This window comes from Phacochoerus africanus, chromosome 2, assembly GCF_016906955.1.
Source record: "Phacochoerus africanus isolate WHEZ1 chromosome 2, ROS_Pafr_v1, whole genome shotgun sequence".
Classification (NCBI taxonomy): Eukaryota; Metazoa; Chordata; class Mammalia; order Artiodactyla; family Suidae; genus Phacochoerus; species Phacochoerus africanus.
Genome location: NC_062545.1, coordinates 177,347,630 through 177,361,159, shown reverse-complemented (window position 1 = coordinate 177,361,159; position 13,530 = coordinate 177,347,630). Strand labels below are relative to the sequence as shown.

The following is a 13,530-nucleotide window of genomic DNA, read 5'->3' as shown; positions in this document are numbered from 1 at the left end:
ATAGAAGGACTGGAGCTCAACTTCTCTCCTAAAAACAACAAAATTCACAACTAAAGACTGAGCACTCTTCACCCAAATGGGCCGGAAACTTTAAAAAAGATATCCTACTCCAGAAGAAAAAGAGGAGGACACATCAAGAGGTAGGAGGGGTGATTCCATGATATAAACAACCCCATGCCTCCTGGGTGGGAACCTCCACAGACTGGAAACTAACTGGTTCACAGAGACTCACCTACAGGAGTGAGAGTTCTGAGCCACACATCAAACCCTCACGTGTGGGGATCTGGCACAGGGAGAAAGAGTCCCTGGAGCATCTGGCATTGAAGGCCAGTGGGGCTAGTGTGCAGGAGCTCCATGGAACTGGGGGAACAGAGACCTCATTCTTAAAAGGCGCACACAGACTTTCACGTGCACTGGGTCCCAGGGCAAAGCAAACTCTCCAAGGGAATCTGGGTCAAAACTGACTGCAGTTCTTGGAGGACCTCCTGGGAAAACAGGGGTGAATGTGGCTTGTTGTGAGGGAAGGACACTGAAAGCAAAGCTCTTGGGAATATTCAGCAGCAGTGCCTTTCTCTGGAGGTGGCCATTTTGGGAAAATCTGGCCCCACCATGAGTCAGCTGCTGAGAAGCCCCAGGACAAACAACAACCCAGGTGGGATCACAGCCCTGCCCCTCAGCAAACAGGCTACCTAAAGACCCCTTAGGCATACAGCTGCCTCTGATCCTATCCAGAGACTAAGCCCCACCCACCAGAGGGATTAGAATCGGCTCCACCTACCAGTGGGCAGGCATCAGCCCCTCCCATCAGGAAGCCTACAGCAAGCCCCCATACTGACTTCAGCCACAGGGGGGCAGACATCAGAAGTAAGAGAGGCTACAACTCTATTAGCTGTAAGAAGGTCACCGCACCAAAAACCTATAAAAATGAAAAGACAGAGGACTATAAACCAGATGAAGGAGAAAGGAAAAACCCCAGAAAAACAGCTAAGTGAGGAGGAGATTCTTAGCCTCCAGGAAAAAGATTTTAGACTGTTGATAGTGAACATGATGCAAGACATTGGAAATAAACTGGAGGCAAAGATGGATAACTTACAGGAAACACTGACCAAAGAGATACAAGATATAAAACTTAAACAAGAAGAGATGCAAAATACAATAACTGAAATAAAAAATTCACTAGAAGCAGCTAACAGCAGAATACAGGAAACAGAAGAACGAATAAGTGAGGTGGAGGACAGATTAGTGGAAATTACGGATGCAGAACAGAAAAGAGAACAAAGATTGAAAACAAATGAAGAGAGTCTCAGAGAACTCTGGGACAATGTTCAATGCACCAACATCCATATTATAGAGGTGCCAGAAGGAGAAGGTAGAGAGAGGAGACAGAAAAAATACTCCAAAAGATAATAGTGAAAAACTTCCCTAACGTGGGCAAGGGACCACTCACTCAAATCCAGGAAGCACAACGAGTACCATATAAAATAAACCCAAGGAGGAACACCCTGAGACATATACTAATCAAACTGACCAAAATTAAAGACAAAGAGAAAATCTTGAAAGCAGCCAGGGAAAAGAAATAAATAACATACAAGGGAACCCCAATAAGGTCATCGGCAGATTTTGCAACAGAAACTCTGCAGGCCAGAAGGGAGTGGCATGATATACTTAACGTGATGAAAGGAAAAAACCTCCAACCAAGATTACTCTACCCAGCAAGGCTCTCATTCAGATTTGAAGCAGAAATCAAAAGCTTCACAGATAAGCAAAAGCTAAGAGAATTCGGCAACACTAAACCAGCTTTGCAACAAATACTAAAGGAACTTCTCTAGGCAGAAAAGAACAAGAGAAGAAGGAAAGGAAAAAGAGCAGCAAAAACAAATCCAAAGCAGTTAATAAAATGGTAATAAGAACATACATATCAATAATTACCTTAAATGTGAATGGACTAAATGCCCCAACCTAAAGACATAGGCTGGCTGAATGGATACAAAAACAAGACCCATATATATGCTGTCTTCAAGAGACGCACTTCACTTCTAGGGACACATACAAATTGAAAGTGAGAGGATGGAAGAAAATATTTCATGCAAATGGGGATCAAAGGAAAGCTGGAGTAAAACAATACTCATATCAGACAAAATAGACTTTAAAATGAAGACTATTTTAAGGGACAAAGAAGGACATTACATAATGATCAAAGGATCAATCCAAGAAGATGATATAACAATTTTAAATAGTTACGTACCCGATACAGTTTCACCACAATATATAAGGCAACTGCTAACAACCTTAAAAGGAGAAATAGACAATAACACAATCATAGTGGGGGACTTTAACACCCCACTTACAGCAATGGACAGATCATCCAGACAGAAAATCAGTAAGGAAACACAGACCCTGAATGAAGAATTAGACCAGGGGGATTTAAAAGGTATTTATAGGATATTCCATCCATAAGCAACAGAATACACGTTCTTCTCAAGTGCACATGGAACATTCTCTAAGATTGATCACATCCTGGGCTACAAATCCAACCTCAGTAACTTTAAGAAAATTGAAATCATATCAAGCATCTTTTCTGACCACAACGCTGTACGACTGGAAATCAACAACAAGAAAAAAATCTGCCAAAAACACAAACATGTGGAGACTAAACAACATGCTACTAACCAACCAATGGATCACTGAAGAAATCAAAGAGGAAATTAAAAAATACCTAGAAGCAAATGACAACAAAGATACAATACTCCAAAACCTATGGGATGCAGCAAAAGCCGTTCTAAGAGGAAAGTTTATAGCAATACAAGCCCACCTCGGGGAAACAAGAAAAACTCAAATAAACAAGCTAACATCACATCTAAAGCAGCTCGAGAGAGAAAAACAGACAAGACCTAAAGTTAGTAGAAGGAAAGAAATCATAAAGATCAGAGCAGAAATCAATGAAATAGAAACAAAGAAAACCATAGAAAAGATCAATGAAATGAAAAGCTGGTTCTTTGAAAAGATCAATAAAATTGATAAACCCTTAGCCAGACTTAGCAAGCAAAAAAGAAAGAGGACTCAAATCAATAACATTAGAAATGAAAAAGGAGAAGTAACAATGGACATCACTGAAATACAAAAGATCATAAGAGACTACTACATGCAACTATATGCCAATGAAATGGAAAACCTAGAAGAAATGGACAAATTCTTAGAAAAGTACAATCTTCCAAGACTAAACCAAGATGAAATAGAAAAGATGAACAGACCAATCACAAGTACTGAAATTGAAACTGTGATTAAAAACTTCCAACGGGAGTTCCCGTCGTGGCGCAGTGGTTAACGAATCCGACTAGGAGCCATGAGGTTGCGGGTTCGGTCCCTGCCCTTGCTCAGTGGGTTAACGGTCCGGCGTTGCCGTGAGCTGTGGTGTAGGTTGCAGACGTGGCTCGGATCCCGCGTTGCTGTGGCTCTGGCGTAGGCCGGTGGCTATAGCTCCGATTCAACCCCTAGCCTGGGAACCTCCATATGCCGCGGGAGCAGCCCAAGAAATAGCAACAACAACAACAACAACAAAAAGACAAAAAATAATAATAATAATAAAAAAAACTTCCAACGAACAAAAGTCCAGGACCAGATGGCTTCACAGGCAAATTCTATCAAACATTTAGAGAAGAGCTAACACCTATCCTTCTGAAACTATTCCAAAAGATTGCAGAGGAAGGGATACTCCCAAACTCATTCTATGAGGCCACCATCACCCTGGTACCAAAACCAGACAAGATTCCACAAAAAAAGAAAACTACAGGCCAATTTCACTGGTGAACATTGATGCAAAAACCCTCAACAAAATACTAGCAAACCAAATCCAACAATACATTACCAGGATTGTACATCATGATCAAATGGGATTTATCCCAGGGATGCAAGCGTTCTTCAACATCCGCAAATCAATCAGTGTGATACACCACATTAACGAACTGAAGAATAAAAACCATATGATCCTCTCAACAGATGCAGAAAAAGCCTTTGGCAAAATCCAACACCCATTTCTGATAAAAACCCTTCAGAAAGTGGGCATAGAGGGAACCTACCTCAACATGATAAATGCCATATATGACAAACCCACAGCAAACATCATTCTCAATGGTGAAAAGCTGAAAGAATCCCCACTGAGATCAGGAACAAGACAAGGATGTCTGCTCTGGCCACTACTCTGCAACATAGTTCTGGAAGTCCTAGCCACAGCAATCAGAGAAGTAAAAGAAATAAAAGGAATCCAAATTGGAAAGGAAGAAGTAAAACTATCCCTATTTGCAGATGACATGATACTCTACCTAGAGAATCCTAAAGACTCTACCAGAAAACTGTTAGAGCTCATCCACAAATTTGGCAAAGTTGCAGGATACAAAATCAATACACAGAAATCGATGGCATTTCTATACATTAGCAATGAAAGAGCAGAAAAGGAAATTAGGAAAACCATCCCGTTTATCATTGCATCCAAAAGAATAAAATACCTAGGAGTAAACCTACCTAAAGAGACAAAAGACCTGGACTCTGAAAACTATAACACACTGAGGAAAGAAATCAAAGATGACACAAACAGATGGAAAGATATACCATGCTCGTGGATTGGAAGAGTCAATATTATCAAAATGACTATACTACCCAAGGCAATCTACAGATTCAATGCAATCCCTATCAAAGTACCAAGGACATTTTTCACAGAACTCAAACAAAATATTTTAAAGTTTGTTTGGAAGCACAAAAGACCCAGAATAGCCAAAGACATCCTGAAAAAGAAAAATGGACCTGGAGGAATCAGTCTCCTGGACTTCAGACTATACCACACAGCAACAGTCATCAAAACCGACATGGTTCTGGCACAAAGACAGAAAGATAGATCAGTGGAACAGGTTAGAAAGCCCAGAATTAAACCCATGCACCTACAGCCAACAAATCCATGACAAAGGAGGCAAGGATATACAATGGAGAAAGGACAGCTTGTTCAATAGTGGTTCTGGGAAAACTGGACAGCCACATGGAAAAGAATGAAATGAGAACACTCCCTAACACCATACACAAAAATAAACTCGAAATGGATTAAAGACCTAGATATAAGACCAGACACTATAAAACTCCTAGAGGAAAACATAGGCCAAACACTCTCCGACATAAACGACAGCAACATCTTCTCAGATCCACCTCTTAGAGCAATGACGGTAAAAACACAAATAAACAAATGGGACCTAATCAAATTAAAAGTTTCTGCACAGCAAAGGAAACCCTAAACAACACAAAAAGACAACCCACAGAGTGGGAGAAAATCTTTGCAAGTGAATCGACTGACAAGGGATTCATCTCCAAAATTTATAAACACCTTCTGCAGCTCCATACCAAAAAAACAAACAACCCCATCAAAAAATGGGCAGAAGGTCTAAACAGACAATTCTCCAAAGAAGACATAAGGATGGCCAAAAAACACATGAAAAGATGTTCAACATCACTCATTCTTGGAGAAATGCAAATCAAAACCACTATGAGGTACCACCTTACACCAGCCAGAATGGCCATCATCAAAAAGTCTACAGACAATAAGTGCTGGAGAGGATGAGGAGAAAAAGGAATCCTAGTACACTATTGGTGGGATTGTAAATTGGGGCAACCGCTGTGGAAAGCAGTATGGAGATTCCTCAGAAACCTAAACATAGAAATACCATTTGTTCCAGCAATCCCACTCCTGGGCATCTACCCAGAGAAAACCACAACTTGCAAAGACACATGTACTCCAATGTTCATTGCAGCACTATTTACAATAGCCAAGACATGGAAACAACCGAAATGTCCATCAACGGAGGAGCGGATCAAGAAGATGGGGTACATATACACAATGGAATATTACTCAGCCATTAAAAAGAACGAAATACCAGCATTTTTTGCAACATAGATGGACCTAGAAGCTATCATGCTAAGTGAAGTTAGTCAGACAATGAGACACCATCAAATGCTATCACTGACATGTGGAATCTGAAAAAAGGACAGACTGAACTTCTTTGCAGAACAGATGCTGACTCACAGACATTGAAAAACTTATGGTCTCTGGAGGAGACAGTTTGGGGGGTGGGGCGATATGCTTGGGCTGTGGGGTGGAAATCCTGTGAAATCAGATTGTTATGATCATTATACAACTACAAATGTGATAAATTCATTTGAGTAATAAAAAATAATTTTAAAAAAAGGACAATGAGACTCATTACAGAAGAAGAGAGAATGGTGCTGGGTAGGTATCTCCTATTGCAGTACTTTTGAAACTTTTTTTACATCAGTGCATGGTAAATGATCAGAATTGGGCAGTGTCCAAGGGTAAACTGATGCATATTAGGAAGTGCCTGGGATGTGGTGAAAACATTCATTACTTTTCTTTATATTACATAATTGTAAGAAAAGGGCAAAGTATCAGGGAGATATGAAACATTGAATTTATATAAAACTCCTATATAAAACCTAAAAATTTAATGAGAAACTTGCGCTTGTTTCCATGATATGATTTTTCTTTCAATCCTAATTATAGTATTCATGAGGAAAAGTGTATACAGTTGTCCCTTCATATGCACTGGGGATTGGTTCCCCTCCTCTCACCATTGAGGATACCAAAATTTAAGTTTAAGTTCCTTATATAAAATGGTGTAGTCTTTGCATATAACCTATGCATATCCTCATCTATACTTCAAATCATCTCTAAGTCACTTATAGTACTTAATACAATTTAAATGCTATGTAAATTGTTGCCAACGTGCAGCAAATTCATGTTTTGCTTTTTGGAATTTTCTGGAACTTAAACATTTTTTTTTCATCTGCAGTTGGTTGAATCAGCAGATGCAGAGCCCATAGATAAGGAAGGCCAGCTGTATATCATAATTATGCAGCTTAATGAATTTTCACAAAGCAAGCATACCTGTTATCTGTTCTAGTCACATATACTTTCAGAACAAATCACTCCTAAATTTAGAGGCCTAAAACAATATTTATTTTGCTTATAGATTTGCAATTTGGGTAGAGTTTTTGTTGGGGGCTGGAATCATCTGAAGTCTCCTTCATTTCTATGTTTGGATTTTGATGCTACCTGTTGACTGGAACCTTAGCTATGTTGGTGACTAGAATACTTCCACATGGCCTTTCCATGCGACTCGACTTTCCAAAAGCACAGTGGCTGAGTATCAAGGGTGAATGTCCCAAGAATGAGAGCCAGGTGGAAACTCTAGTGGCTTTTCTAACCTTGCATTGAAGTCATATGGTGTCAAATCCAGTGCATTCTGTTTGCTAGCCATATTCAAGGGAAGGGAAGTGGATTTCGTTTTCTGATGAGAAGAGTGTCAAAGGAACCATGGAGATGTTTTTAAACTACCATGCACATCTAACCAGCTTCCTGATCAAGAAATAGAACATTATTGCTAGTGACCCAAACTCGCATTCCTCTCATTACCTGCTGCCCCAATGTTAACCACTACTTTGGTTTCTAAGATCACAGACTGGTTGTTGTACATTATGTACATGGAATAATACAATATGTTCTTTTTTATGCTTTTTTCTCTAAGAATTTTGAGGTTCATTCGTGTCTTTCCACATAGATTATTCTTTTTTCTTTTGCTTTTTGGGGCCCCACCTGTGGCATGTGGAAGTTGCCAGGCTAGCGGTCAAATTGGAGATGGAGCTGCAGCTGCTGGTCTACGCCACAGCCACAGCACTGCCAGATCTAAGCCACATCTGCAACCTATGCCATAGCTTGGGGCAATGCCAGATCTTTAACCCACTGAGTGAGGCCAGGGGTTGAAGCCACATCCTCATGGATACTAGTCAGATTCTTAACCCACTGAAACACAATAGGAACTTCTTGATAGACTAGTTTTAGTAAATAGTCTTTAGGATTCAAATTAGTAGTAGTAAACTATTTTCAACATCTAAAATTTGAATTTTTGCTTTGAATCTGTTAAGTTTATTAGTTGATGTTAAAGAGGTTCAGAGTCTATCAGAAGGGATAGTGAAGAGAGTACTCTGGGATATTAAGAACTCCTGAAACAGCAAGAGAAGATGTTGGAGCCAGAGAGCCTGTTTGAAGAGCCAGCCAATGATGGGCCCTGAAGAAGAGAAGTGGAGGAATCAATACCCTAATATTGTTCTCCTCCACCTTCTGATACTGTGATGTATGGTCTATATATCCAGTCTTGGACTATTTGAAAGTTGTTCCTTTTCTATCTCCCTTGCTTTGTTGGTTGACAGTATTGACAATTCTGGCTGGTAATGAGTGATTCTGCCTGCACTTCCATAAGATCGGAACTATTTTACTTATTCCTGTCTTTTATGTTGTAGTTGTATATTTTTTTCAGCTGCATGGGAACTTGATAATTTTTTTCTTTGATTTTTAGGGCCACCACATGTGGCACAAGGAAGTTCCTAGGCTAGGAGTCAAATCAGAGCTGTAGCTGCCAGCCTATGCCACAGCCACAGCAACCTAGGATCTGAGCCACATCTGCAACCTGCACCACAGCTCACAGCAACATCAGATACTTAAACCACTGAGCAAAGCCAAGGGTTTAACCCTCATCCTCATGGATACTAGTCAGATTTTGTAACCTGCTGAGCCACAACAGGAAGTCCTGATAATTTTTTTGTGTGTGTGTGGCTTTTTAGGGCTGCACATGCAGCCCTAAAATTCCCTGGCTGGGGGTCAAATCGGAGCAGCAGCTGCTAGCCTACACCACAGCTCTTTGGCATTCTTCCCTTCTTCAGGCCTATGTTCTTTCCTCTTGAAAGGCATGAGCTTGTGATTTATTCATCTAATAGGGTATGGTATAAGTAATGCTTTGTGAATTCTGGGTATAGGTCAAAAAGACGATGTAGATTCTATCTTATTTGCTAAAATTCTCACTCTTGAGGCCACTAGGTAAGAAGTATGACCATACCAAGAGCCCATGTTGGTGAGGTTGCAGGTAGGCTCATTGGTCCATGGTTCCTGGTAAGCCTGGCCTTTAGCCACCTTGGGCCAACTTGCTGTATCCCTGAGGGAAGCCATGCATATGAGGTGAACACTTCCAAGTGGACTCAGTTGATGTCACATGGAAAAGAGGGATCACCTAACCAAATCCTGCATAAATATCTGACTCATAGTATTATAAAATATGACTGCATATTTGATATTTCAAGCCATAGAGTTTCAGAGTAGTAACACACAACTTGAAGATATGTTGATGATGAATTCTTTCTACTTTTTTTTTTCCCTCTGGAAAACTAAAATGCCTCTCAGACTTGGGTGAACTCTAGTGTTGTTCAATTCACAGCAAAAAAACCTACTTTTTCCAATAGTAGTTCTTTGTGCAGCTTTGTCCATTCTCCGAGTGTCTATGCACAACTTAACACTTGACAGAAGTCTCAAGGGATCCTATGCCGGTTTCTGGATTATTTTCTCTGGGCAGCTCCCTTCTCTTTGGTACTCTGCCTCACAACTTCAAGCAACTTTGTCAATTTTACCTAGTAAAGCTGGAAAAAAGATAATATTAATAGTCAGATATTATCCCCATTGATTTCTTATACCTTCCTACCTTCCTCCCTACCCTGCTGATGACATCCCTCTACTTGATTTTTTTTGTTGAGGTATAATTTACATGCACTATTATATTAGTTTCAGATATGGAACATAGTGATTAAATATTTATATGTATTGTGAAATGATTAACATTCATCACCATACACAGCTGTGGATTTTTTTGCCCCTCTACTTAATTTTTCAAGAGTGTAAGCAGAACTAGAAACATCTCATTAGTCTTTAATCATAGAAGAGGTGGACTGAAAGAGTATGATCATGGTCAAGTTCTGGAAATTACCTAATTATTGCTTTGTCCCTCTGTCATTATCTGACCTCTGAATTTATACCAAGATTTTATACCAGTGATGATATATGATTACTACTTTTCTTCTTTTTTCCTTTGAGGGCTGCACCCATGGCATATGGAAGTTCCCAGGCTAGGGGTTGAATTGGAGCTACAGTTGCCAGCTTACACCACAGCCACAGCAATGCCTGATCCAAGTCATGTCTGCAACTTGTACCACAGCTCATGGTAACACTGGATCCTTAACCCACTGAGTGGGGCCAGGGATTGAACCTTCATCCTCATGGATACCAGTCAGGTTTGTTAACCACTGAGTGAGGGTGGAAACTCCTCTCTTTATTATTTTCTTCCTTCTGCTGACTTTTTGGGCTTTGTTCTTCTTTTTCTAATTCCTTTAGATGGTAGGTTAAGTTGTTTTGAGATTTTTCTTGTTTCTTGAGGAAGGCCTGTGTCACTATAAATTTCTCTCTTAAAACTGCTTTTGCTCTATCCTATAGATTTTGGAAAGTTGTGTTTCCATTTTTATTTGCCTCAAGGTATTTTCTGATTTCCTCTTTGATTTCTTCATTGACCCACTGATTTTTAGTAGCATGTTGTTTAGTCTCTACATGTTTGTATTTTTCCCATTTTTTCCTGTTGTAATTGATTTCTAGTTTCTTACCACTGTGTTCAGAAAATATACTTGATATAATTTAAGTCCTCTTAAATTTGTTGAGAGTTGTTTTGTGCCCTTGCACGTGATCTGCCCCAGAGAGTGTTCCATGTTCATTTTAGTGTTCCATGTTGCTTTATTGATTTTCTCTTTGGATGATCTGTCCATGAAAATTTGGTGTTAAATCCCCTAATATTATTGTCAATTTCTCCCTTTATGTCTTTTAGTATTTGCTTCATCTACTTGGGTGCTCCTTGTTGGGGACATACATGTTAACAAGCATAATATTCACTTCTTGTATTAATACCTTTGTTATTACTATAATGCATTTCTTTGTCTTCGTTATAGCTTTTGTTTTAAAGTTTGTTTGATATGAGTATTGCAACCCTTGCTTTCTTGACATTTGTGTAAAGTATCTTTTTCCATCCTCTCACTTCCAGAGTGAACGTCTTTACGTCTGAAGTGAATCTCTTGTATGTACCATATATAGATGGTTCTTGTTTTTTTCTTAACCCAATCAGCAACCTTAAGTCTTTTGATTGGCACCTATAGTCCATTGACATTTAACATAATTATTAATAGGTATGTACTTATTGCCATTTTATTACTTGTTTCCGGTTGTTTTTGTAATTCTTATGTTTCTTTTTTCTTAGTACTATGCTTGTGTTCCTTTATTTTTAGGGTTTTTTTTTGTATTGTAGGTTTTTGATTTGTGTTTACATGGGGTTCATGTATGTTGACCTAAACTATATCCACTTGTTTCAAACTGGTAGTCATGTAAGTTCACACATTCTGAAAGATCTACATTTTTTACTCTCCTCCCCTATACTTTTTGGTTTCCATGTCCTATTTATTTTATATCTTCATGTTTATCCTTTAATTGTTTATTGTAGTTACAGTTTTTTTTTTACAATTTTTTTTGTCTTTGTCTTCATACTGGCTTAAAGTGGTTGTTCCTCAGTCCTTACTATATATTTGCTTTTCATAGTGAGATTTTTTCCCCTCTTCTATAGCTTTTTCTGTCCACTTAGAAAAGACCTTTTAATGTTTCTTTTAGGGTTGGTTTAGTACTGATGAATTCTTTTAGTTTTTGCTTGCTGAGAAGTTCTTTATCTCTCCTTCGATTCTAAATGATAATCTTGCTAGGTACAGGGGGTGTTCTTTAGCATTACGCACTTAATCATATGATGCAAAGCTATTGGGGTCACCAAATTTCAAGCAGAAAATTTCTGTTTGAGTTATTGTACAGGTTAAGTATAGAATATACTTTACCATTTGAAAACTGTACCTTCTCCTAACCCTGATTTTCATGAGTGTGGCAGGCAGCCCTCTAAAATATCTGCCAATGATGCCCTTCTCTTGCTATTTACACTCTGGTGTCATCCCCTTTCTCTCTGTCTGGGCTATACCTAATGATTTGCTTAATGAAGAGAATATGCAAAAGTGGTATGATGTCACTTCCAAGATTGGGTTATGACTGTGACTTTCATCTTGTTGGCACTTTCTTGCCTTGTGCTTTCCTTACTTCAATGAAGAAAGCTGTTGGAGAGGCCCAAGTGGCAAGGAACTGAGGGCAGCGTCTGGCCGATGGTCAGCAAGAAAATGAATCTTGCCGAAAACCTCATGAGCGAGGTTGGAAGCACATCCTTCCCTAGCAAAGCCTTGAGATGATTGCTGCCCCAGCCAATATCTTGACTGCAGTTTGTGAGTGACCCTGAGCCTGAGAACTCAACTAAGTTGTGCCCAGATTCCTGACCTAATGAAATGGTGAGATAATAAGTGTTGTTTTAAGCCACCAATTTTGGATAATTTCTTATATAGCAATAGATAACAAATACAATGAGAGAGTTAACATCAAAATTTTAATATTCTATCAATCCACTTCATGGGTTATTGGAGTGCACTTGCTCTCCTAGGTTTATTTATTTATTTATTTTTGTTTTCATATTTTATTGGTTCCCATATTTTCTATATTTCATTGTTTTATATTTTGACATTTACATTATTTTTGGCATTTTTTAAAATAATTTTTTTATTTTCCCACTGTACAGCAAGGGGGTCAGGTTATCCTTACATGTATAAATTACAATTACATTTTTCCCCCAGCCTTTCTTCTGTTGCAACAATGAGTATCTAGACAAAGTTCTCAATGCTATTCAGCAGGATCTCCTTGTAAATCTATTCTAAGTTGTGTCTGATAACCCCAAGCTCCCAATTCCTCCCCCTCCCTCCCCCTCCCATCAGGCAGCCACAAGTCTCTTCTCCAAGTCCATGATTTTCTTTTCTGAGGAAATGTTCATTTGTGCTGGATATTAGATTCCAATTGTAAGTGATATCATATGGTATTTGTCTTTGTCTTTCTGACTCATTTCACTCAGTATGAGAGTCTCTAGTTCCATCCATGTTGCTGCAAATGGCATTATGTCATTCTTTTTTATGGCTGAGTAGTATTCCATTGTGTATATATACCACCTCTTCCGAATCCAATCCTCTGTCGATGGACATTTGGGTTGTTTCCATGTCCTGGCTATTGTGAATAATGCTGCATTGAACATGCGGGTGCATGTGTCTCTTTTAAGTAGAGTTTTGTCCGGATAGATGCCCAAGAGTGGGATTGCGGGGTCATATGGAAGTTCTCTGTATAGATTCCTAAGGTATCTCCAAACTGTTCTCCATCGTGGCTGTACCAGTTTACATTCCCACCAAGAGTGCGGGAGGGTTCCCTTTTCTCCACACCCCCTCCAGCATTTGTTATTTGTGGACTTATTAATGATGGCCATTCTGACTGGTGTGAGGTGGTATCTCATGGTAGTTTTGATTTGCACTGCTCTTATAATCAGCGATGTTGAGCATTTTTTCATGTGTTTGCTGGCCATCTGTATATCTTCCTTGGAGAAATGTCTACTCAGGTCTTTTGCCCATTTTTCCATTGATTGATTGGCTTTTTTGCTGCTGGGTTGTATAAGTTGTTTATATATTCCAGAGATTAAGCCCTTGTCGGTTGCATCA

The 13,530-nt window shown here is 39.2% G+C and overlaps 1 pseudogene; it reads left to right on the top strand.

Moving 5' to 3' along the window:
- LOC125120791 (methyltransferase N6AMT1-like) overlaps window positions 1-13,530 on the top strand; it is a 29,527-nt pseudogene that overhangs the window by 4,807 nt on the left and 11,190 nt on the right.